Source organism: Camelus ferus, chromosome 24 (genome assembly GCF_009834535.1).
Source record: "Camelus ferus isolate YT-003-E chromosome 24, BCGSAC_Cfer_1.0, whole genome shotgun sequence".
Taxonomy (NCBI): domain Eukaryota; kingdom Metazoa; phylum Chordata; class Mammalia; order Artiodactyla; family Camelidae; genus Camelus; species Camelus ferus.
This window is the reverse complement of record NC_045719.1, coordinates 23,475,391-23,500,509: the sequence shown is the minus strand read 5'-3', so window position 1 is coordinate 23,500,509 and position 25,119 is coordinate 23,475,391. Positions and strand designations below refer to the sequence as shown.

Genomic DNA, 25,119 nt, shown 5'->3' with positions numbered 1-25,119 from the left:
GTGTGTCTGGCTGAGAAAACAAGAAGGCGGGGCAGGCTTGTGTGTCGGGGATGCTGAGTCATCACCTGTTTCTGATAACGTGGGGAATGGGGAAGGCTCTGAAGGGAGGTGAGACAGGACTGTCAGGCAGGTTCAGTCCGGACTCCGGAGCACCTTGGATGGCCTTGCCGGGTCGCTGTGTGTTGCTTCCCATCCCATAGAACTCAGTATCACTGAGGAATAAGCGGAAAAAGAAATGGCTTCTTTGACAGCTTAGAAGCAGCCTTCTGCACAGGAAGAGTCTGAAAGGGTAAAAGAGACAAAATCCTCACCTGTTAATATGTGTGACTCTTCGTCTCCTTTATCTTAATCTTCCCTTCTTGTGTCCCCCTGCCTTTACTTTCTTTCCTTTCACTGTCTTTCTTACCAAGTGAATAAACAATAAAAATGACTTGTATTTGTACCCTTTGGAATGCCTGATCCAGTGAGTCAAGTATTTGTATTAAACTGTGTCTGAAGAAAAACTGAAAGATGAGAGAGAAAGAGAGAAAGAGGGAGCGTTCTGATCAAAATCGTCATTTCTGGACCACTTTTCTTAAATCTTCTCTCTCCCCCGAGTCTCTCGCTCTCTCCCCTCCATCAGCCCCATTTGCTGTTCCCCTCATTCTCCCCACATGGCTCCCTGAAACCTTAGCTGGAAAACTTGCTATGTTCTCTCCCCTCTCCCTTCACCTCTATCTTGCAAAGCCCTTCAGCTTCCCCTCTAGCTCTGCCCCTCCACCTGCCCACTCCCCATTTCTCCATCATAAAAATCCAGAAACCTGTCCGATTATCCTTAGAGGTCTGGGGAATTGAGGAGACAGAGAATTCTCCAGCCCTGAGCTTTGGGAGGAGGAGAGCTGAGAACATGCGATCACAAATTAGGTTTGTTATTTTGGTGGTTTTGTTAAAAATATGTATTTTGTTTCCCCCCCCCACCAAGACTTATTTCTGCCTTCTTGAACCTTCTTTTTTCTGTTTGAAATAGCCTGACTCTGGCAAAGGACTGATATTTGCCTTTGACCAAGACACTGAAGGACTAGGATAGGATTAAGTGAAAAAAGAAAGAAAAGAAAAAAAAACTTTCACTGAATTACAAAACTGTACCATTGCCGTGTTTGTTACACTGAATGTGTGGAGAGATGCTTGGTGGCTGTTTCTGAAAACCGAATCACTCGAACTGGTGTTAGTATGAGCATCTCGATCTGTGACTTTGATATCCCTCGGAAGCTGAGAAAAGTCGGGCCTTATGAGTAATTGAATGACTGTCCAGACATGTGATGGCGGCTTCATAAAGCGGTTTGGATGATGACTCAGGTGGAACGCTGCCTCCAATTTGGGGCCCGTTATGGCTCAGGGGCGGTGATAATGTGCCCATAAAAGCTACAGATTGGTCCAGAACGGGTGCTCTAAAGTGAGCCTTTTCCTAATCATGTCACCATTTATGTCTGGGGGTTTGGCTTAGAGCCTGGATGCTCAGAGCAAGACTGTCTAAATGGAAATATTGAAAAGCGTGTCATCATAAGGCTGGGGGCCGATCCATTAAAACACGGCAATCAGATCATCCCAAGTCCCAGGGTAAAACTTCAAAGGCTTCTAGGTGTTTAAGAAAATAGCTTTCAACCTGTACTAAAGGCCCTGATGACTTTGCACCTGTCTTCCTCCTCAGCACCGCCTCCCCCAGGCCTCGCTCCTTACCTACCAGGTCCTCACAGCCTCCTCTCAGGTTTTAATAACTGTCAGCTCATTTCTACTTTAGGGCCCTGTACTGCATTCCATCTGCCTGGGAGACTCTCTCAAATGATCCTCCCGTGAGAGGCTGGTTTTGTCATTAGGGTCGCAGACATTTTTATCATCTGCTTAGCAATGAACACCGTCAAGCAGCTTCTGTTTGTCAGTCTCCCTGTCTCTCCCATCCGTGAATCTGCCTCTCCCCCCATCTCGAGTCTACCTCACTCATGATCGAAAATAGAAGGAGTCGTCCAGGGAATACATGACCCTCCCTTCATTTTTGAATGAGTCTGGGCCTGTAAAAGCCGATCAAAACACGATGCTTTAATTTTGGGTAAATGTGCTTCGAATTCTAAGTAAACTTCTGAGTAAGAGTTATCTCGTCTCCCCTGGAACACTGCGACATAGCCTGCCAACAAATGAACTCCCTGGAACGACGCTGACATTTCCTTCTAGGCCTGTTTTCTCAGGGTGTCAAGTGCAGTCTGCACAGGCGCGCCGGCCTGAGAGGAGCCCGGCCGAGGCGCGCCGGCCTGAGAGAGCCCCGGAGAGGCGCGCCCGCCTGAGATGAGCCCGGCCGATGGAGCGCCGGCCTGAGAGCCCGGCCGACGCGCGCCGGCCTGAGAGAGCCCGGGAGAGGCGCGCCGGCCTGAGAGAGCCCCGAGAGGCGCGCCGGCCTGAGAGAGCCCCGGAGAGGCGCGACCGGCCTGAGAGAGCCCGGCCGAGGCGCGCCGGCCTGAGAGAGCCCTGGAGAGGCGCGCCGGCCTGAGAGAGCCCGGCCGAGGCGCGCCCGGCCTGAGAGAGCCCGGCGAGGCGCGCCGGCCTGAGAGAGCCACCGGAGAAGCGCGCCCGCCTGAGAGAGCCCGCCGACGCGCGCCGGCCTGAGAGAGCCCAGGTGAGATGTGCTGACCTGCGAGAGCCCAGGTGAGGGCTAGAGCCCGCCCCGGGGCTTCCCCCAGAGATGGTTTCAGCCTTAACCTGTTCCTGCAGGTGCTTCGTTAGGCGTTTTCTTCTAACCCCTGTGACAACCACTGCAGCTCATCTTCCCCCACCGAGGGAGCATCTGGCAATTTGTCTAAGAGAAGATGCTGAGGAAATTAGCGTCTGGTCTCATTTTAAATCTTCCTTCATCTGAATTTGCAAGAAAGTCATGTGCATACGGGCAGAGCAAAGCAGAGTTGAGATAAAAAACTTATCAAACTCAAGATAAAAAACGTGAACAGAGCAGGATAAGACCCTGCTTGATGTTATGGCTGGTTTTCATTTTGTTCCAATATAGATAACTGTTCTACATTATGCAATAAATTTGGCAGAAGATGCAATATACATACACTCATAAACACTCAAATATGGGAAAACATTTTCATTGATAGTCATTATCCAGAAAATGGAGATCAAAATAAAAAGATTTCATTTATAATTTATAATTTTATAATTGTAATTACTTATAATTTCCCTCCCTAACCCATCCATTCTTCATATTTTTCTACCAGCATTTTTAATTCAGCAACTTTTTAAAAAACTTTAGCTTCATATTCCAAATATCTTATAGAATTTTGCTGTTTTTATTTGACATTAGATGTGATTTATCTTCTCATTCTTCCAAAAGAGATTTCCTGTCATTTTTGAACATGTTAATATTTTGTCAAGTAAGTGAGTTAGCTCAATCACTCCCCTATTGGCATAATTGCTTTATGTCTAAGTTGGTTTCAATATTTCATTAGTTGGCTTCTTTACTAAACATCATGATTATTAATAAAATTTAAATGTGTAGGAAATTTTAACTCTGTGAGTATATATTCATATCTAGACATTGACTTATTTTGTATGAAATTCTGGGAAAGGCAGCGGTCCCTGAAATTTGAGTTATGGCCACTTTGCTACCAGAACATATATCAAATGGTCTGATATCAAAATGTCACTTTACAAAAGTATGTACACAGGGAGGAAAGACAGTTTTGAGAAAAAGATCACGACTCCCACTCTTTCAGAAATATAAAAAGATGTCCTTTACAAGTCTCTCTTTATGTTTAAGAAATCTTGAGAAATCTGATGAATTGTACCCTGAGATATATTTTTGTTTAAGGATGATGAAATGGTCAATGGTTCAAAGTATGGCTGGTGCTTCTCTGGCCCCCAAAACAAAGAGTTAATTATGCTGTGGATGCTTTTCAGCTAAGGGTGTTTTCAGTTTCTTAATAGAATTCATTGTGCACATTTCATGAGAGTTTCACTGAGGAAACATCTGGAGCTTCAGCATCTCTAGAAATACTAGCATCTGAAGCAATATTAGATGCACATTCTCCCTTCATAATAATCTCCTGGAGTTTAGCAGAGGCAGCTCCTCAGAAGGCCTGTTTGCCATCATCCCCATCTTCACATATTTCCTTTATGCTCGCTGTGGAGTTCAAGACCTGGGATATCTTCACAGTCTTCAGTTTTACGAAAGGGGAATCTGAGGCACAGGGAAGTTCATGACTCAGTGGGTCAAGTGATTCATCATTGGCAGAGCCAAGACATTTCAAATTCAAAAATCTCTCACTTGAAATATTTATTGATTTAAAACTTTGTTACTCATGCATATAATTCATTACTTCAAATGAGCTTTTGGGGGCACCTACTAGGTGTCAGGTCATTTTGAATGTTATAAGGACAACGATAAATGAGACAGGAACCCTGTTCTCTTGGAGCTTTCATTTGAGGGTCTAAATGGATGAACACCAGAGAAGAAGTACTGGTACAAGTGATCATTTCTGAAGAGGGTAAGCCAGTGCTGCAGAGAACTGAAAAAGTAATGTTATCAAGTCCAAACTCATTCTGCTCTCCACGTGGCAGGCCAGGGAATCGGGAGACGAGGTGTTGGGGCAAGAAATAATGACTGTACTTGGAAAGCCAGCAGATGGAGAAGATGGGGGACTAATGTCCTAGAGAACCATCTTACCCACGTCAGGATTCAGGCTCCTTTTATACTAAAAGGGGGAGGGAATGTGGTTGGTTGTTGCAAACTTCTTGGTGTCAGAATCCTTTGCTCTGGCAGCTGTCCATGTGAGTCAGGTCACAATGTTCCTATAAACCTCCAACAAGACAAATGTTATCCTCTGTTCTGCAACTTTTTATCTCTGTATGAATGAAAAAGTGTTATATCCTTAAAGGTCAGAGCCTTGAGAATGGCTATCCTGTATATTTCAGGCACTAGGTAACATTATTTTACCAAAGGTGTGCAACCGGCAGGACTAAGCACAGGAAACGGAGCATGGGGGGAAATTTAAAGGAATAGATCTAGTATGGAGTCAGATTCATTCTTCCCTATTACATTAACACCTCTCTCATTCCAGCAAGGTTACCAGGTGGAGGGGAAAGGAGGGCAGGACACGTCAAAGAGGGTCTGCAAAGAGGAAGGGAGGGTGATGGTAGAGGAGCATGTGTTTTGAGATGAAGGATTGATTTCAGGCCATTTGATTGAAAGAAAAGAGGTAGTCAGGTGTCAGAGAACAAGGAAGTTTGGAGAGAGATTTTTAAAGGCCTGTATAGTTCCTTTGTTGCTTTTTGCTGCCCTGATTATAGCAGATAATATGCTGGATGATTTCTTTCCCAATTTGCAAAAATCTCAAAGAACATGGATTCTGCCAGAGGTTCGGAGACACAACAGGTTATTAGAAATGATATTTCAAAAATTCCATGTTGCTATTAGAAGTGCTACTTCAGCAACCTAATGAAATATCCAATAAAAAGGGATCTACACGCAAACAACTCATTTGGTTAAAATAAAAACAAATGGAACAATTATAGGTAAGAGTTTCCCAAACTGATATAAGCTGTCAGAGGTAATCAGTGTTTTCATCCTGGAGGTAGGTAGTGACTGGAACAGAGCATAAGCAGGGCTTCTGGGTGCTGGCAATGTTTTGTTCTTTGAGTGTTACTTCCATAGGTGTATTTTTTTAATCCCCTCAATCTATACACAAGAGATATTGGCACATTTTTGTATATACACTGTTCAATAAAAAGTTTAAACAATAAATGAAATTTCAAAAAACTGACAAGTAACATAGACATCACTGGTATAAAAAAGTTTTCAGGAAAAGGAATCTTTTGATACTTTATGAAAGACTTAACAAAAATGGGTAGACGTCATAAATGGAGACAGAAAGAAAGGGTATTTAGAGGGAGGGAACAGCATGACACAGGAAACGTACAGACTAAATATATGGGTCAAGAAGAAGTCAGATAAGCTGCTCAGGGAACCTGGTCACCTCGGGCTCTCCTCGCCAAGAGACTGAAAAAATACTTCTTCTGGGATTCACTTGTCAGGCGACTTGATAGCAAACCCACATCTCAGTCATAGTTGACCTTTAATTTTGCTTCTTACTTTTTTCAATAAATTTTTTATATACCCATGCCCTTGAACAGTGGTTCTCAAGCTTGTGTATAACTCAGAATCACCAGGAAGCCTTGTTAGAAAGTAGACTATTGTCCCTACAGAGTTAAGGAGTGGGGTCAGAGAATTTGCATTTCTCATAAATTCTGGGTGGTGTTGATGCTGCAAGTTTAGGGACTACATTTTGAGAACCACTGCCTAGAAAAATATTCTTGGCCTTTCCTAATTTATCTAGCTATAACTTATCTTTGTAATCCAAAAGAGAATGGATAAATTGCTAGATAGCAAGAGGCCTTAAAGATTAGTTAATCGAATCTCCATCAAGTCTTGCTCATCTGGTCTACAATGACCAGCTCCCTTCTATTTTTTTACTAAATTAACTCATTAATCCCTCAAAGCTTATTATTTTAAATTGACTAAGACTATGCAATTGGAGCAGCTTTAGTGATCTTCCTCTGAATGTCTGGATCCATTATCAAAGATTCATAGATAACATTGGTTGCCTGGCTTTCGTATTATTTGTATTTCGTTTCTTTATCCAACCATATTGTGATTGAATCCACACACCCACCTCAGACACAACCCAGTACTCCCACACACACACATAGGTTTGGATGATCTTTGTGCTTTCGCTGGATGCCAGTCACATGGTTAGTCCCACAGTTTACGATACTTTAATTTTTCACAATAGCCCTTGATAATGCTATAATTTCACATTGCCTCCACTGCAGGGCAGATTGGCTTTTATGTAGTAGGTGTTGACAACCAGAGGACAGAGAATGCTTTCTGTTTATCTGCAGAGCCTAGCACATTGCCTGGTATTTATTTATTTTTTTTTTGCTTGAAAATATTTATTGAATGAATGAATGACCCAGCATATATTTTTTTGCCATAGAAATACTCAGTAAATATGATACACCTCTAAACATAACATTTGTAGGTGATATTGGAGACTAGTGCTAATGTAAATAAGAATTTAGTTAAATGCCTTTTTTTTTCTATTCAAATAAAAATCATATAATATCACTGAAGCGCACCTACAGCTCAGCCAAATAACATCGTTTCAGTTTTCCAAAATTCAACTACCACTTTATGTTGAGGCCAGATTCAACCCTTATGTAAGTTTCTGGTTTGAATCATACAATTCTCACACCTATCCTCCCCCAGACACTTTATCTTTTAGAATTGTATTTTTGAATGTGTTACAAGAAAAAAAAAATCAAAAGTAACTCTCTTGCCTTGGTACATAAATGCATCACTTCCAATGGCTGTGGCAGCAGGTTGTTGACAGAATGAATACAGGACTGGTATGAGCAGCTCCCAGATGCCACACATGATAAAACAGTTCACAAGGCAACTGGGTGGCCTTTCATTGTATTTTGTGTCCTAAGAGCTATTCTCTTATGTTTTCTGTTTTTATTTTCTATAACCCCTGCCTCATGCCTCAGTAATGACATCAGAGAACCTGTCAAGCTACTTTAGGAGATCAATGTTAATTTGTTTCATTAACAAAATATGTATTGAAAGTCTAATATGTGCCAGGCACTGTTTTATGTGCTGGGGATACAGTACTGACAAAGACAGCAAGGTCTTGCCACCATGGAACTTGTAACCTAGTGAAGGAACAGACAGACAGTTAACTACATATATACATAAAGAAATACATAAGTGAATAACTTCAGGTAATGACAATATGTTGAAAAAAAAATCAAGTAATGAGACCATTGTGATGAGTTACTTTAGACAATGCAGACAGGGCTTGTCTCTCTGTAAAGGTAACACTGGACCCAAAAGGAAAATATCAAGAAAAATTCCAGTGTACAAGATACAGGGAAGACCATTCTAGAGCAGAGGAAGAGTGCAAAAGGGAAACTGCCAATGGAATCCATGAGAGTTTATGGGGTGTTCTACACTAACGTTATTGTTGACTTTCTTAGAAACTGCTCTACCACAAATCCAGACAGAAAATAATTACTTCAATGAAGAGAAGAAGAAGTGAGACTCTAAAACATTTCAGACCTTCCACAACAATTTATTTTTCTTGAAAGAATTCCAACGATGGTGTTTCTAAATCTCTAAGCAGAGATGGTGTTCAAAATACTTTCACAGTCAATCAGACTGGACATTAACAAGGATGCTGCTTGGAAGTGAACTCTAGGAGTATTGCTATAAAATGTAAATATCAGTGAGTAAATACAACCCTGGCTGGGATGAACTCTGCAAAAGAATATTAGCTTTTCTTACATTGCAGCATTAGAGCTACTACAGCCAGCATCGTGGCTTTCATAATACTGTGTTGGTTGTAGCACCCACTGCTATAAAGCACAAAACCATCCAAGAGAAAGCTTTGGTCCAAGGGATGCCCATGTCCCTTTCCACAGTCCTAGGCCTTCATCTCAGTGGTAATTCCAGGTGGAAATTCCAATAGTAGTCTGGATATTGCAAATCATACTCCCAAAGTAATCAATCACATTATTGCCATTTTTTAAATCAAATCTCATTATGTATTCATTCTAAGGAGATTTATTGAGTCTCATTGCCAACTAAAATTTGTCACTCACCATCTGGCACTACAAGAATGAAGTCACTGGCCACCGCAGATGCTAATCTTCCACACTCTGTGAAGGGAGTTCAGGGTAGAGATCAGGAATGGGACACTCTGTGCTCTGGGAAAAACTGGCAGAAGAAGCCTTCAGATAGCTGGATATTTTTCAGATTTTATGAACCCATCTTCTTGCATCTCCTCATGTCTAGAAAAGCACTAAAATCATTAATGGAGACGTCGGCTCCTCATGACTAGCAGCAACCTGCTTGTGACTAGCAGCGACCTTCTGCCAAAATGTGTGCGTGAGTGCATGTATCCCCCTTCACCAAAATCACCTACATATACTGAGCTCTCCCCTTACTTCTTCGGAGTAGCTCCTCAAAGTTATCAGAGAGGCTGTCTCCAGGGCTACAGTCCTCATTTTGACCTAAATAAAACTTAACTCACAACTCTCCCATTGTGCATTTTTTCCTCAATCAACAGCTATTAAGTGCCATGCCTCACTCTGGGAACAGGGGTTGCGGGAGTAAACAAAACAACAGAAGCCCTGCCCTTGTAAAGCTTATATTTCCATGAAATAGACCAACAGTAAAAATGATGTGTAAGTAAAATGCAAAGCATTTCATGTAATGATAAGAAAACTAAGTAAATCAGGCAATGGGAACACAAAATGTTAATGGGAGATTAAAATTGGAGGAAGCTTTATAGGAGGGTGAGTTTGGAATCAAGACCCTTGAGGAGGTGAAGGATCTAGTTGTGCATTTGTTTATGGGGAGAACATTCCACGAAGAGGGAAGGACAAGTGTCATAGCCAACAGTGAGACAAGTGAGAGTTAAGTAAGGGACAGCTCAAAGAAGCAAGGGAGAAGCACCATCCGTACCTTGGAGGGCAAAACTAAGCCCTCGCTTTGGCTCTGAGTAAAACAGGAAGCCAATGGAAGTTCTGAGTAGAGGATGACACAGCCAAGAAACACTCCCATAAAAATATAATAAAACTCACAGAACAGAAAGAGTACAAAAATGGAAGAAAACTTAGCTAAAATATATTAGCAATTCAGCAATCACAATCCTACGGGGTAAAACAGGTGATGTGATTTACAAGGAAAATTGAAATTTCAAAAGATAAATTTCAAAGATTTAAAAACACTTCAGAAGACATTTAGGTGGAAAGAGCTGCTTCTGTGTAGGTAAAATAACAGACTGGCTTCAAAAGGTTTTTTTTCATCCTAAAGGATGGAAGATACTGACATAGGTTTTGTGAAAAACAAAAGTAACCAGTGAAGTCCTTCTTAGATGAGAGTGAGTGAATGACAAGGAATTCAGAGTAGACCTTATGCATAGCATCTGGCAAGAGGGACAGAGCAAGCTGTGTGTTATAGTAATTTCCTCTTAATAAGAGATGAGCAGAACAGCCACTATGCAAGTGTTGGTATAAAATAACCAGTGGTAAGTAATAAAACTGGTTAAACATAGAATTTAGACAAAGTATGGTTATAAAACTCAATACAACATTAAGAACACATAATTGTGGAAAATGTCCCAATTTCTACTTTCAAATAAGAAATAGGTCATAAAAGTAAAACTACAGAAAACTCACTTTTGAGTTTAAATGTGAAATCTAAATAAAGTACTAGCCAATCAAATTCAGCATGATATTAAAAATAATACAGTGTAAACATGCAGTGTTTATGACAAGAATCCAAGAGTTGTTCAATACTACACCAGCCATTAACAATAGAGTCAGAGGCAAGGCTCCTACTACCACCATCACTTTCTATCACAACTGTCAATCCTTTGGAAGGTCTAGTAACCGTCATGGAAGAAGGAAGAGGAGAAGAAAGAGGAGGATGGTGACAGTGGAGGGAAGAGGTGGGGGAGGAGGAAGAAAAGAAAAAAGAGGAATGAGGAGGAGGAGAAAGATGAGATAAAGGAAGAAAAGGAAGAGGAAGGGGAAAATAAGAAATATAGCAATAAAATTCCAAAGCAGGACAATTAGAACTACTTGTAGATTATATCATTGTATAATTAGACAAAAAAACAAACTATTAAAATGTGTTGGAGTATATGGGTAGATTGTGATAAACTTTTTTTTTTAATTAATATATTCTTTATACCAGCAAAAAACAAAAAAAAAAAAAAACAAAAAACCAAAACATAAAGCTTAATGGAAAATAAATGACATTGTCAATACTAACCATATGACAAAATACTTAGGAATAAACTTAAAAAGAAAGTTTCAGGAACTATTATGAGAAAATCTACAAAGCATTACTGAGGGCTACAGCAAAAATCTTAAGAAACACAGAAAATATGAAGAACCCCTGAAGGAATGATTCCAGTTGAGGCTTTAATTTGGAAGATGAAGGAATCTGAGCAAAAATTTCCATGGTGTTTTTTAGAAGTGTGATATGACAATTTTCTAAACAAAAATGATAAAATAAGTGAATATATATCAGACAAGCTGGAAAACAAGATGAATGAGAGGGATTTAGAATGCTAGCTTTTATACCAATATGCAATAATCAGAACAGGAGAGCACTGGCAATATGACAGAAAAACATATGTACTATGATAAAAACAAAAACCTACCTTGATTTAAGAATATATAAGATTTAGAATATTAAAATATTTTAAACTGAGGATTTAGATGTTACCAAAAAAGTGGTGAAGGAAAAGAAATCCACACATTGTTTACAAAATTTTTATCAAAAGTAAAAATGATTTATTTTTGCAACATCCACCAGACCTCAAGAGGCATGTAGGGACAATTTGTGATCTCTGAAATCTTCCCTATTCTAAAGCAATAAGAGAAAATAATTCTGTAAGTTTCCCTTTTCATCACTCCTGTAATGATAGGCTTCATTCTGTGTATTGAACATGTATTTTCAATGTGGCAGCATTATTTCCTCAGCTTTCTAGTGGGAAGTAACCTGGTGCAGGGGAAAAATCATGGGTTTTGATCTTTCAAAAACCTGGATTCAAATCTTGACCATAACACTTGGTACATGCATAACCTTGGAAAAATCAACCTTTTATAACTTCAACTTCCTCATTAATATAATTTGCTAATTATACCTACTTTACAGTCTATAAAATATGAAATTCACTTAAAAAACTAGCAAATTTGCAAATTTCAATTTACCTTTAGTACCTTGCAATTTCAAATATCCAAATGTTACACCTCAACGTTGCTTAAGTGCTTTGCTCATTATTTGATGTGTCTGTACAGAGATTGTCAGCATTATCTCTGTCCTTTCAGTTATTCCCTGTGGTATAGGAGCTGAAAGCCTTTAGACTATATAGCAGATTCTCTTGCCAACAGTGTTCTATTTAAACTCTACCAGCAAGAGGCACCCCATGAAATGTTAAAAATGGAAAAGAAGAAACTGTTTCCCCCTGTGGCGACAGGCAGACATGTGGGCAATGACAAGCATGAGGTTTATATTTACCTCCTAGTTCCCACACCTTCAGTGTTACAAGCAGCTGAGAATCCACAGATGTAGCTTCCTTGGGTTCCAATAACTTTTTTTTTTTTTTTTTTTTTTAGAATTAGAAGTTCTCCATGACCTTCACCTCCATGGATTTAGAAAGCATCTAATTAAATGATAACATACCACTACTTTTAAGATGTTTCAAGATTTCAGAGATGATGAAAGTGGAAACACGTGCATTCTAGAAACAATGAAATACGATGCTGAGAAAAATTTCTGTCTCTGGACGGAACCCTGACTGATACTGTATCCTAACATTATTAGGTAAATCTCTGAGTTACAAGCTGAATCTTTTTCTTCTGAGTCTGGTTCAGAGTTGTTGTTTACACAATGTTTATTGAGTGAATAGGTAATGAAATCTCTCCCTCACACCAGAAAGAAATTGTTATCCCCCACATGCACACACACAAGGAGAATCATAGAAATCTCAAAATTGATCACATAATTATATTATCTACTATATTCTGTTGTTAGGTTTTTTTTTTTTCTGGAATATTTTATAAGAAAAGTAAAGTTAGTAACTAGACCCCTCAGAAGGAAAAGAAAATGGAAAATGGCTCATAATATTTAACTATCCCATCATAGCCTACTTTGTTGATAAATTAACAGCCGAGTTAATGTATAAAATGTATATTGTTTGGGTAAGTTTCCAGCAGTATAACTTCCTCTTATTAAAACTCTATTCTCAGTTATATAATGCTGAGGGTTTTTTAACTGCTATTTTTAAAATATATTTGTTTGTATCAGTCTAGGATAGTTAACATCTCTGCCTTTGATGATAAAAATTCTAGACTTCCTTGAACTTCCTCCCCCCTTACCTTCCCTAAGGTTATGACACTGAACTTCCTCCATCTTCTCTGGTTGTAACTTGTCCATTATCTTCCCTTGTTCCTTTCTCTTACCTTTTTCTTTTTAAAGGTATCATTTACATTTCAGCCTTCTCAGTCTCCTACGAAAGAGGAACAGTCCTCAACTTGAAATGCTGCCAAGTCTAGTGAAGTCTCCCAACTCACTGATTTTAAGCAATTAAAGAGAGACATAAATCCCCACAGCTGCCAATCAATTGATTTTTCTACGTGCTCGCATATTTTGCAGATTTGATGGATACAGTTTTCCTCTCCCCACAGCCTACAGCTGCAAATTTGCAACTTTTGAATTTCTGTTCATTTGCCATTTGAAAATTTTTGTTTGGAAAAATTAAAACTTTTTATGCAGAGGGAAAAGAAAAAAAACGTATCAGTCAGCATTCTCCATCAGCACCATATAAGGCGAGGATATGGAAAAAGACCAGTAAGCTAGTCAATAAGAATGAGTTTCACGAAGGACTTTAAACCATAACCCACGCAACAACTTCTTACCTCTGACACCTGCATGAATGGGTCTGGTCATAAATCCTTAACTTCCCCAAAGTGATGAAAATTTAGTGTCACAGAGAAAGCCTTCTTTAGGCATCCATATTTCCTGATATTTAATTTTTTACTGCAACTTTATACCCATGCCTACATGCGAATACTTCTACTTTTTAATATTTTGCAAATCACTGTGTTTTGTTTTTGTGATCTGCAAAATAAACACTTATAGATTTGTGCTTGGATCAAGTCACTTAGATACCTCTTCCCACTGTGAAAGTATTGTTCCATTAACATTTTTTTTTTGTTCAGCATATCCGAGGTGCCAGTGTCTAAAGCAAGATCTAGTCCCTGACTCAAATTACTGATATTCCATGCTACGATTGATATATCTCACAAATACTTTATTCACCTTTCTGTGGTTCTCAGTCACCATTTATACATTCGAAGAACTTGTTTGGGGGTTGCTAGAATATTCTTAAGATGGAGAAGGGAGTTAAAGAACCTTTGCTAGGAGTTCTTAAACCATCTTCAGGCAGAAATGAAGTCTAAAGAGGAGAGGTCCCAAGGAGAAGGGGAAAAAAAGGCAAGGTTATCAGCATAGTTTAGGTTACATTAATATTGTTGAACATCTAAGAAATGCAGCTATAAGAGAGGCCTCAAGCTCTAAAACATTCCACAAATCAATGATTAGATTTAACCCACTAGCAGCAAATTCTGTCTGATTCTAAAAAGCCGCTTCTGTCTTCCCACTCCATTCAGTCACGACGTCCCGTTGCAGAAAATACCGGTTCAACAGAGAAAGATGTAACCACTACAGTATTCTCCTGTTGAAGAAAGTTTGCTGTACACCACTTCACTTTTACAAAAGACCTGCTTTAGTGCCTGTTTTTTGCTAACCAAAAGAAATCTGAAGAAGATTTCATTGTTAAGAAAAAAGATGAGAAGCAAAAACACTGTTCAGTGTTGGTTCTGCAGCGAGCCCTCGGAGAGGCAGCAAGCACTTGGGGCTGTGAGAGTGGCCCCACCAAGCTCTTTCCCTGAGAACTACACTCAGCATCCCAGCATCCAGCCGCCGTAGCTTGGAACTGTGTCTGTGAGTCTCTGTGCTGTATCTCCATTTTTTTGTGTGTGCATCCCTTAGCAAGGTGTGTCCTGAGATAATGGCTTCTTTGCTTTATGCCATTTCAGATTATGAATGGTTTTATAGGAATGTTCTAGTTTTGGATAGTGGGGGTAATCTGTATGTGATGTAGCGAGGTAGTTAACACAGCTTTCAGCAACTCCTTTGCTGTGTGTGAGCGAGGGGCGACACCTAGGGATCAGCAGTGGGCGCATCCTCTGTCACCTGCTTCCAGGTTCACCAACAAAACCCTGTAGGAATGAGGTGCCTGCGACTAGTGAATACCTTTGGGTAGAGAACCAGGAGACTCAAAGAAAGAGATACGGGGCCTCATCAGAAAAACAAACACACAAGTAGTAATCCTAACAGAGCAACTGGCAGAAATCAGGTAAAACAACCCATTTCCAAGAAGCAAAAGAAGACAACAGAATAATTAGCGTCAGGAGGGTAAATGGGACCAGACCTGATAATGTCACGCAGGGTGGAGGCAGCAACAGAGGGCACAGAATGGCAATTAACCTTGATGACTCTAGAGAGAAAGTGACAGCTTGCAAGTGCAGACACAGAGCTAGACTCCTGAGCCACAGGAAGAATAAATTCTTTCCAAAGCAGGATTGCCTGTTTGATTTGTTTTTTGTAGCCTGCAAATAAAGTATCCCATATGTTTCTGATTGTGAGTGAAATGGAGGGGAAAATAAAACATCCTACTTTCAAAGTGGGATCCAAATGTTCTCAAATGTCTCCTTCCGTGGTTGGGGATTTTATTATGGTCTCCAGAAATATTATGACCGACCAGAAATATTATGAACCATCCAAGCAAGATGGTTCTTTTCTGAAGCCTATTTAAGTTCCTCTGCTTCTTGTATGGGGAAGCATGATTTAAAAATATTATCTGGACATGACTGATGGCAAACAATGTTAAATTTAAAACTTCTGATGAGTACAACTTTTAAATTTGGGGTTAAAAAAACAAATTTCAGATAACACCAACAGGCTTATGGTTAGAACACAGAAGAAACTGAAAAATACAGAAAAACGCTGAGATAGCAGAAAAATGTCCTGTGTAGCCATTTCCCTTCAACTATTTTCTTCTTGTATGATTTGAAAACATTAATCACAAGTAATTTTGGAGAAATATTTACTGTATTTTAATGTATGTATTTTTTTTTAATTTATATTTGAACTAAATATGTTGCAAACCATTTTCTAACCTAAGATGGTCCCAATACTAATCCATGATGTCTTCCCATTTTTGTAGATTGCAATGTTTATATTTAAAATTAACTCATCTGAAAAATACTTCTGGTGCCTAGAGTATGGGGAGATCCTAACTTATTAATTTTCCAATTAGCAAAAATTCCCCATATAATTTAATGAATAATCTATCCCTTTACTAATGGTTTCTGATGGTTCTGTAGTGGTTTTAGACATTAGTTACTAGATCTCAGGGAGCATTTCCAGGCTGCTGCCATTACGCCAACGTGGCTGTTGATTCTTGGATCCTCTCTATATTCTACTCACTGTCACTTTATAATACTTTTTAATAACTTATTGGGGAAGTCCCACTACATAGTTCTTTTAATTTTATTTCTTAGTTACACATTCCTTCAGAGGTCTGTAGAAATATTTGGTCCAATTAAAAAAATTACATTGAAATAGGATTAAATTAAATTAAAATGTATAAATTGACTAGAGAGTTTTAGTAAAATTAAATGTTAAGTCCATGTTGGTCTCCTGCTGCTCTTCCAACATATCCAGGAATGTCCCACTTTAAGATGTCCCTGCCTCTAACATCCTTCCCCAGATACTGACAAAGCTTGTCCACTCCCTGTGCTCAGGTGTCTGATTAAAACGTCATCTTTCCAGGAAGGTCTCATCTGACCCCCTATGATCAAATAACAGTGCCCTCCTCACATTCCATCCACTTCGCCTGCTTCATTTTGCTTCACAGCAATGATTAGTACGTGACATGTACGTTGTATTCTTACTTGTTTATTTCACGAGAAGAGGAATTTTGTCTGTTAACTGATAATTCCTCAGCTTCTACCTGATAATCCTTCAGGCACATCAAAAATTCTAATAAATGCCCTTTGAAGAAATACATGAACTTACATGCTGTCTATACCCCATAGCTTGTGATTCCTCAAAGAAGTCACTCCAATCAGCAGAACTTCGGTCTCCCCCTTTCAAGAGCAGTTCTTCAAAAGCTCTACTGAATTGTTTCTCTGTGGGCATGTAGGAAGGGGCAAGTTGTTTCACCTTTAACTATTTGCTACCTGCGATGCAGCATCCTTCCACCACCCTGAACTCTCTTCTAGTTCTTCAACAATTGTGTCTGAAATGGCTATACTCAGCCCAGGGTAGAGGTTTTCCTCAGATTGCTTCCAAGAGCCTGTCCTGAATTTTGAACAGTAAACTAATGTTTACGAAGCACCTACCAGGTGTCAGGCATCACGCTGGGAACACCCTGCAGCTACGGTCTTTTTTGATCCTCACAGCAATCCTGCTAGGTATGTTGTGTCAACCCCCATATTATCAGGTGGAAAATCACGGAGTTGAAATAAGCTATCCAAAGGGTGGAACAGATCCAAGATTTGGATATAATCACCAGTTTCAAGGCTGGCTATTCTCTCTCCCTCCCCTCTCTCTGTCTCTCTTTTTCTGTGTACCCACCCGTAATTAGCCAAACTGCAAAGCGTGAGGTCACAGTTACCAAGGCTGCTCTCACTTCTGACACCAACTGTAAGTTCTGAGAGTCCCCAAGATGATTTTTGTTTTTGAAAATTCACTACAAGGACTGACAGAACACACTAAAAGCTATTATACTCACACTTATGGTTCATTACAGGGAAAAGATACAGAATAAAACCAGCCAAAGGAAGACACTCATAGGGTAGGGTCTGGGAGGGTTCCAACACAAATGTTCAGGGTGCATTATGCCCCCAGCATTGATATCTGACAAGTCTCTTAGAGTATTTATCACCAGCTGGGGAATTTCATGCAAGCCTTAATGCCCAGAGTTTTCACTAAGGCTCCATTATGTACACATGACTGACCAGTAATCACCTTCATGCTTGGACTCAGTTTCGAGATCAACTGATCCTGTGCGACCTAAATCACAAGATTGCCCTTTTGTCATTTTCAGCCCCCACCCTAAGACTATCAGGTATTGTTGGCTGCACCCTAAGATTTGACATCAGCCTCCACCTTTAACAAATGCACTTCTATTAAGTATGACAAATGTTACCTCCTAGAAGCTGAGGGCAGTAGCCAGATCTCTCCTTGGGCAAAGCCAAATTCTTTACCACCCAGTGCCTGAGTTACCCATGCGGCCTTCAATCTTCTTGTGAAGACAACATAGCACATTATCACGGCCAGGGTGCTCTGCCAAGTTACATAAACAAACTTAAATTTGTGGACCCAGGGAAGTTACTGCAACAGAATGGAGACAGGCTGACACACACACGCAGACCAGGTCAGATCAGCCCGTCAGCTGTTTCCCCAAGTGCTGGGCCCCATCTCTCAAAGCTTGTTATAGGCTTGGCAGGTTTCTACAGTACTAAGTTGAGAAAAAGCTCAGATGACAGCGAAAGTGAAACATCAGGACTGCAAACTGCTAATTGCCAATTCCATATGTTTGCAAGGCAAACAACAGCGAGGGATATTGGTGGTGAGAGATCGCTGAATTTTGTGCTTGCACAGCTAGTCAAAAAAATGGAATTATGTAAAATCTTATCTCGCACTAATTCTGCCCTCACTCCCAAATCCAGAATTCTTAATGTAAGGAAGAAGAATCTTCACATTTAAATCTCAAGTCTCCCAAGCATTTATTCTAGACTTTGTGTAATCTCCTTAACCTTGTCTCTATGTTTTGAGAATATGAAACTGATGAGCAAGACAATACTATGTGTTATAAAAATGATCAGTTTAGACTGCAAACATAGATTGCCCGAGTTCAAATCCAACTTTTGGTCTTCACCAGCTGAGTAATTCTCAGCAAGTTGCTCAATGTTTCCAAGCCTCTTTTCCTCACCCCTAATGTACCTCATTTATAAGGTCTTTGCCATAGAAGAAATGTCCCAACATTTGTTATCTAATGAGAGCACTAGGGAGAAGTGTAAACCAGTTAGTTAAAATGTTATTGTTTTTGTTTTTGTTTTGCTGTTAATTATGCCTAATTCAAAATGGTTTCGTATTAGATGAATTTAAAATCAGCTAGGCTACTTCTATAGATTTGGGAAACAAACATTTTCTGACTAAAGAATCTGAGCGTCTTCATCACCAGTTAGTATAAACCAACAGGATGGAAGGCCTGGCCAAATGGATGAAGTTCTTGCAGGATGAATGAGTATCAATTTTGCAAAGAATAAATCACTATAGAAATGCAAAATGTAATGATTGATAGTGTCATCCTTACTCTAGTGCCCCAGTGATCTCCATGCAGGTGGGTCTCAAATGAGAAGAGAGTGGAGTGTTATGTTCCTGGTCCCTTCTTAATGACTGAATGAGGGACCATTCAGATGTTTTTCAATCCTGAAAAGAGATAAACATGAGAATAGAATGTAGCTAAAGAGGAAAGACCCAGAGGTCATCCTCAGAAAGTCCTTTTTTTCTTTCTTTTTCAGTTAGGGATTGAAGCTCATTAATCATTGGTTTTTAAAATCTCTATTCTTTACTCCTTTTTTGGTAAAGATTTGTAACTATAATCACCTTGCTAATTTCTCTGCATTTAAAAATTAGAGTAGAAATAGTTCACTGGCAAAAATACATGGTTAAATGTGTCCCTTCATAAATGTGAATAATGATGATAATAATAAATAATATAATATTTCAATATATGTCTCATTCATATATTATAGCACATATATATTGCATAGGTTATATTATATCTATTTAAAATTACATATTTATAAGTATACATTGTTATTTAATAAATATTATAACTTTCATTTTTATTGATTTGTAATGTGATCTTTACTGTTCTACTTACAATATTGCACCTAGATAATTCTGTTATCCTCAATTTTTAGATGGAGTTACAGAGATTCTGGGAGGACAAGAGATGTTTCTAGAGACACACAGAGTAATTGTAGAATGACAGGTATGTGAATCCTGATCTATGACAAAATGGTCTAAGACCTTGCCAATATTCCATGGTGATGGTGGTGAAGAAAAGCAAATTAAGAATAATTGCTATTGTATCTTGAATGCTTCATATATACCAGAAATCCCAATATGTGTCAAACACTGTGATACATATTTTGCTTCTGTTATCTGAGAAATAAAAACAGTCTCAGAGAAATCAAATTATTTGATCAAGTCTGTATTCCCAGAATATGGCATGCCCGAAGACTCCTCTTCAGTTCAAATGGTCCTTCTGCTGTTTGGAAGACGTTTTGAGCATTCCTGACACACTCGCTCAGGTGAGAGGTGTCAAAACTCCAGCCACCATGAAAGATCAGGGGCCAAAAATTGAAAATTTCTAAATTCTATAATTAATGAGCCTAGATTTTTATTGCTGATCTCACACACTTTGTCACTCTCTTTGAAGTCCAAGTCATTTCACTCCTCTGTACTTGGAATCCATCGTCAATGAAGAAGTAAACCAAACGTGCATGACAGTACATCTGTACGTGGTGTTAAGTATATTGCAGCATCGAGAAGCTTAGGAACAGTGAACGGGGATGCGACTGTGGCTCAGCTGACTTACGTTCTAAAGGGTATTATCACAGAGGAGAATGAAAACAGCATATCCGCTAAGAAGAACCAGAGGAGCCTGAACCTAAAATCTGCCCTGACCTCGTTTCTTACAGTTTCATTTATCCTCATCTAAGTGTGTAACCTGGACTTCCATAAAGCCCTCATTACCACTGATTTTGTATCGATTTGTCATATGCCAATGCTCGCTTGCAACGTACTTGACATTTGACTATCATAAAGAATGGGGATTGGCAGGCTTGTGTCAACTCCACTCTTAACCAAACCGCTGTGTAATTGAACAGGAAAGCAGTGCTAACAGTATGCATTTGATTCTAGTTCATTTGCCCAGCGGGCTAACATTTTAGAGTGCCCATCCTTTACATCCTAATGCATGTCAAACAGTATGTAAATACCAGCAAATCCCAGGAGATCTGCAATGTCTATATGTGCCCTATGCTAATGAGCACTATCCCAGGGAACTGGAGGATTTCCTTTCCCTCTTAACTGTGAATCAGAGGATACTTTTGGCAAGCAGATTAATTTAGGAAGCTGCTTGGAGACTGAGCTGTTAATAGATGTGAAGTGGTTAGCCCTGGGCCTTGAATTGTGTAACAGGCATGATGAATAGTCCTAAATAAACACTAATTCCTCTCACAGCCACTTAGCTATCTCCAATGACAACAAAACAAAATTAAACAAAATCAAATCCCTAACAACAATGGTACCCAGGTACAGAGAGTTGACTCGGGGAAATGTGAAACATGTGTCTTTTGTAATCAATGCAGAGAAAGTATTCTTATTCAGCCTGTTTTGGAAGCTTGCAAGTTGAGAAATAACAATGTCTTCCTCATCAGGTATTGCAAAAATATAGCGATGTTTGCTGTTGACCTTTATATGTAAAGACGGAAGGGGTGGTCGTATCAGCGACTAGCGTACCATTTAAAGTTTACTTTCTTATTCATTGTCCTACATGCAAAATACTTTCATTATAGAATGGCTCATTGCTACTCCTACTAAAATATTGGGGAGACAATGGCGGGTAACAGAAAGAACAATTTTGGTCTAACCCATCCTGGCACGCTCTGTTGTTGACTGTGGAGTTTCTTAAGCTCACTGTCTGTACAATGGAATAAGACACAACTCTTTCTTCTGGATATTATTGCAAGAACTAAACATAACATGCTTTAGCAAATACAAAGCCCTGTGTAGACAAAAGCAATACTATTGACAGCATCTTTTATTTGCTGTTTGCTACAGAATAAATAACGCCGTGCCTCCAAAGTCTGAAAGACATCTTGTCTTCAGTCAATATAAGTATTCCATACTGGGGTTCCTCCACATTTAAATTATATTTTAAAAGCAGCCTATTAAAGTGCCTTTGAAAAGTTTACATTGCACTTCCTCTTGCATATATGGATCTTTTCCTCTTGTAAAATCCCAGGGCATTTCAAATAAGGAAAGGTCATTTAGCTCATCTGGTCGATTGTGGCTGCGATCCATTTCCCCAACGAGAAGCAAGGGAAGCGTTTCTCAATGCATATCAGGGAAAAAACTCTCAGACCATTAGGACTAAAACATTGTATATGCCACAAGCTCTAGGCACCTAATTTCATCACAGACGATTTATGATTCTGCCATTTGGGCTGAATCAGACCCGGGACACTGGGACTCAGTGCTTCAGCAGGGAGGCAGGTTCACTGCAGCCTTCATCCAGTTTAAAAAATACTTTATTGACACACAGAGCATTCAGAGTTATAAAAATATATCATGTTTATCACTGCTTTTATGGCATGCATAGTTATGACACAGGGGCACTGAGCCATACAGTATTAGGCAAGCGTTTATTTCACCCTAAGCTGCTACGAATAATGCAGAGCTCAGCTTTCATCCTCTGAGCAGGCTGGACAGATTTCATCAGAAATAAGCATTTAAGAAAAACAGAAAAATCAATGCCGATGCATCTATTAGTGAAAAGTCCTGATTGGGTATGTATGTGCTCAACAAGCCTGTTAGTAATCCACCAGTGCACATTTCTGCCAAAGGCATGAGATTGCTAAACTGGAGATTTTGAAAAATGATCATCTTTCATGGATGCGGAAATCCAGCCAGGAAATTTACCTTTAAGCACTTTGACTAACACCCATAGTTTATGATTCCATTATCACCCGGACTCCGATGTACATCTTTACGGAGAGCTATTTCCTGAAGAATAATGACCCAAGACTTTTGGCTTTTTGAGTTACTGAGTGGACAAACAGTTAAATCTGGATCCAGAGTTAACACAGCTCTCCATTATCTAAGGCTGGGTTAGGGCAAAGTTGGCAGGACCAAGCGTTGCAGAAAGATCAGAGAAAAGACTGACATTTGCATATAAATGGCAAGTGTCAGTAAGTGGAAAGGAAGCATTAAGAAATTTGCATCTGACTTAAGCTTTGTCCTTATTCAGCAGAATGCACTAGTCACAACTTGTTGGGCTGTGTTAGAATGGGAGCCAGGGACAAAGACAACACTGAGAGAGATGGTGGCAAGCGAAGTCTTTATAAACATGGATTGCACATCTCTCACGTGCTCAGAGAAAGTTCTCGAGACCTTCCCATAGGGTGAGCTACCTTGACCTGGCTAAATGGCTAGCTTATCCGGAGACTGAGACAATCTCTCCTTATCAATCCCCAACTCCTACAGCCTCTGAAAAGGTTGTTACTTTTCTTCTGAGATGCTACCAGAGTTTCCTCTGTGTTAAAGCATGTGTATAGACTTTTTCATGTAGGTTAAATGAATTCTGTCAAGGCAGAAACCATCTCACTAATGTGTCTCTATCCCACAGTGCCCAGTATCTCATGATGGAACAGCAAATGGCATATACCAAGCCCTAAAGGAACAAACGGTGAATGAGTGAATAAATTAAGAAAAGCTGCAGTGCAGAATAGCACCGTTAGAATGCTCTGCTTCTACTGTGTTTCATTCATTGAACTAAGATGCACCACCACCTATGAGAGCTGCTGAACACAGAAAATTTAGAAGAGACATAGTTTCCTTAAGAGCATAAAAATAAAAAGTAAATACTGCCTTTGTTGCAAAACTTCCTGTTCTTTGTTCCAAGTGCTAAATTTAGCACTTGGCATTCTTTGGGTCCCAGACAGGCATGCATGAGCAGGTACAGTCTTAGAATCAGACAGTGAGCAGCGGTGGACGAACCCGCAGCCTAATAGCAAAGAATAAAGCAAGAAAAGGTTTCTGTGATATTGAAAATAAAGGTATACATGGTTTTGTTTTATTGTGTTTAAAATCTGTTGTCAGCTGCCTGTATAACGAACTAAGCAACAGCTGGTTTCTTTTCTAATAACCTGGTAGGACGTATTGAAGTCTCTTCTGTATTCTGGAAAGAGAGTGGCAGGGAAGGAGTAGTTTGGCTCTTTGGTGCGATGGAGTCATTTACCTGCTCAGAAAGGCTTGCCAGAGGATTGTGAAGAATTGCAGGCAGGCATTTTTCCGTTGGTGGAACAATTGCTCATACAGAGCTTAACTTGTCTCCGTGGCTTCCTAGATACTTCTGAAGTGTGCTATTTAGAGAGGAGGAAAAAAAAAAAGAAGTTGTTTTCAACCAAGAGGAATAAAAAAGGAAAGGGAAAACGGTGCATGTTTTATGCCACCTAATCTTTCTTATTTTAAAGCTGCAGTGTTCAAAGAGCTGCGCCCTCGCTGCACGTGACATCGTGTCGGGGGCCAAGTGCAGACCTGTGTCGTTTAGCAGCTCCACCGCCCGCCTGCTGTCGAAGTCTGGGCAAGACACTTCACTCTGTTGTCTTAGCATCTTCATCTGTAAAACAGGGAACAATAAAACACTTATTTCTGAGGAATATACAAGTTGATGCACATAAAACACTTAGAACAGCACCTGACATGTAGTCCTTTTTTGTGTTAAATATTATTTGTGAGGTCAGAGAGGTTATTTTGGGGACGTTGGACAAAATTTGGACAAAATTTGCTTTCCCTGCTTCTTTTGCCTCCTGGGTCAGAGTGTGACAAAAGTTCCTGTTAAAAATGTGAGCATTCAGCTTCTACTGAAACGTCATACGCTGAAAATCAAAGGAACCGCCCCAAGTTTTCATCACCCCCCGAATGAGGCTAGGGTTCTAGCGTTCACACCTCTTAATAACATGACCCTTATGTTTCCCATCCATTATCTCCCCGCTGCCCCCAAACCTCCCCTAAGTTATACACAATATGGACCACTTATCATTCTTCAAACATACCTGAGCATTGACTTCTGTTCCTTCTATGTGGAATGACTTTCCCCTCCAAACCTTGCCTTTTCTTCAAGGCCAAATTTATATATTACCTCCTATAAAAGATTGTCCTCGATTCATCCAGGCAGAAAAAATAACTTTCCCCTCTATATTTTGACATCATTTTCTCATGCCTTCCACTCGGAAGTTTTACTCTAAGCCTCACTTATTTGAGTATCTGCCCCACTTCTCCTAATAAACCATCTGCCTCTGAAAACTGAAACTGAAGCAACTGACACCATCCTTGCCCACAAGAGACACTTGATAAATGTTTCACGAATCAGAGAATCTGCCCACTTCACACGCAGACACGTAGATTTGACGAAAATCCTCCATCCCTAATACAAGAAGTAAAGACATCTCCCAGTATTCATTCGGGGAATATTTATTGAGAATTGGTGCTATTCGGGTTGGTGCTAGAAATAGAAAGATTAAAGTATGACCTGGAGGACTTTTTGGGTCATTTGCCTCCTCTTCTTGAAGACTATATTTAAATAGACA

At 39.7% G+C, this 25,119-nt stretch overlaps 1 long non-coding RNA gene across 3 annotated transcripts; it reads left to right on the top strand.

Moving 5' to 3' along the window:
• Nucleotides 1-2,179: 2,179 nt before the first annotated feature.
• LOC116659618 lies at nucleotides 2,180-23,397 on the top strand. Of its 3 annotated transcripts, none has more exons than XR_004315002.1 (5): nucleotides 2,180-2,673; nucleotides 12,217-12,424; nucleotides 14,272-14,605; nucleotides 19,663-20,055; nucleotides 20,184-20,988. It is a non-coding gene; the product is annotated as an uncharacterized LOC116659618 (long non-coding RNA). The 3 variants fall into 3 exon arrangements; XR_004315003.1 differs by lacking the exon at nucleotides 20,184-20,988 and adding an exon at nucleotides 23,157-23,397 and having other exon boundaries at nucleotides 2,185-2,673; nucleotides 19,663-19,733; XR_004315001.1 differs by having other exon boundaries at nucleotides 2,185-2,673; nucleotides 19,663-20,988.
• Nucleotides 23,398-25,119: the final 1,722 nt, after the last annotated feature.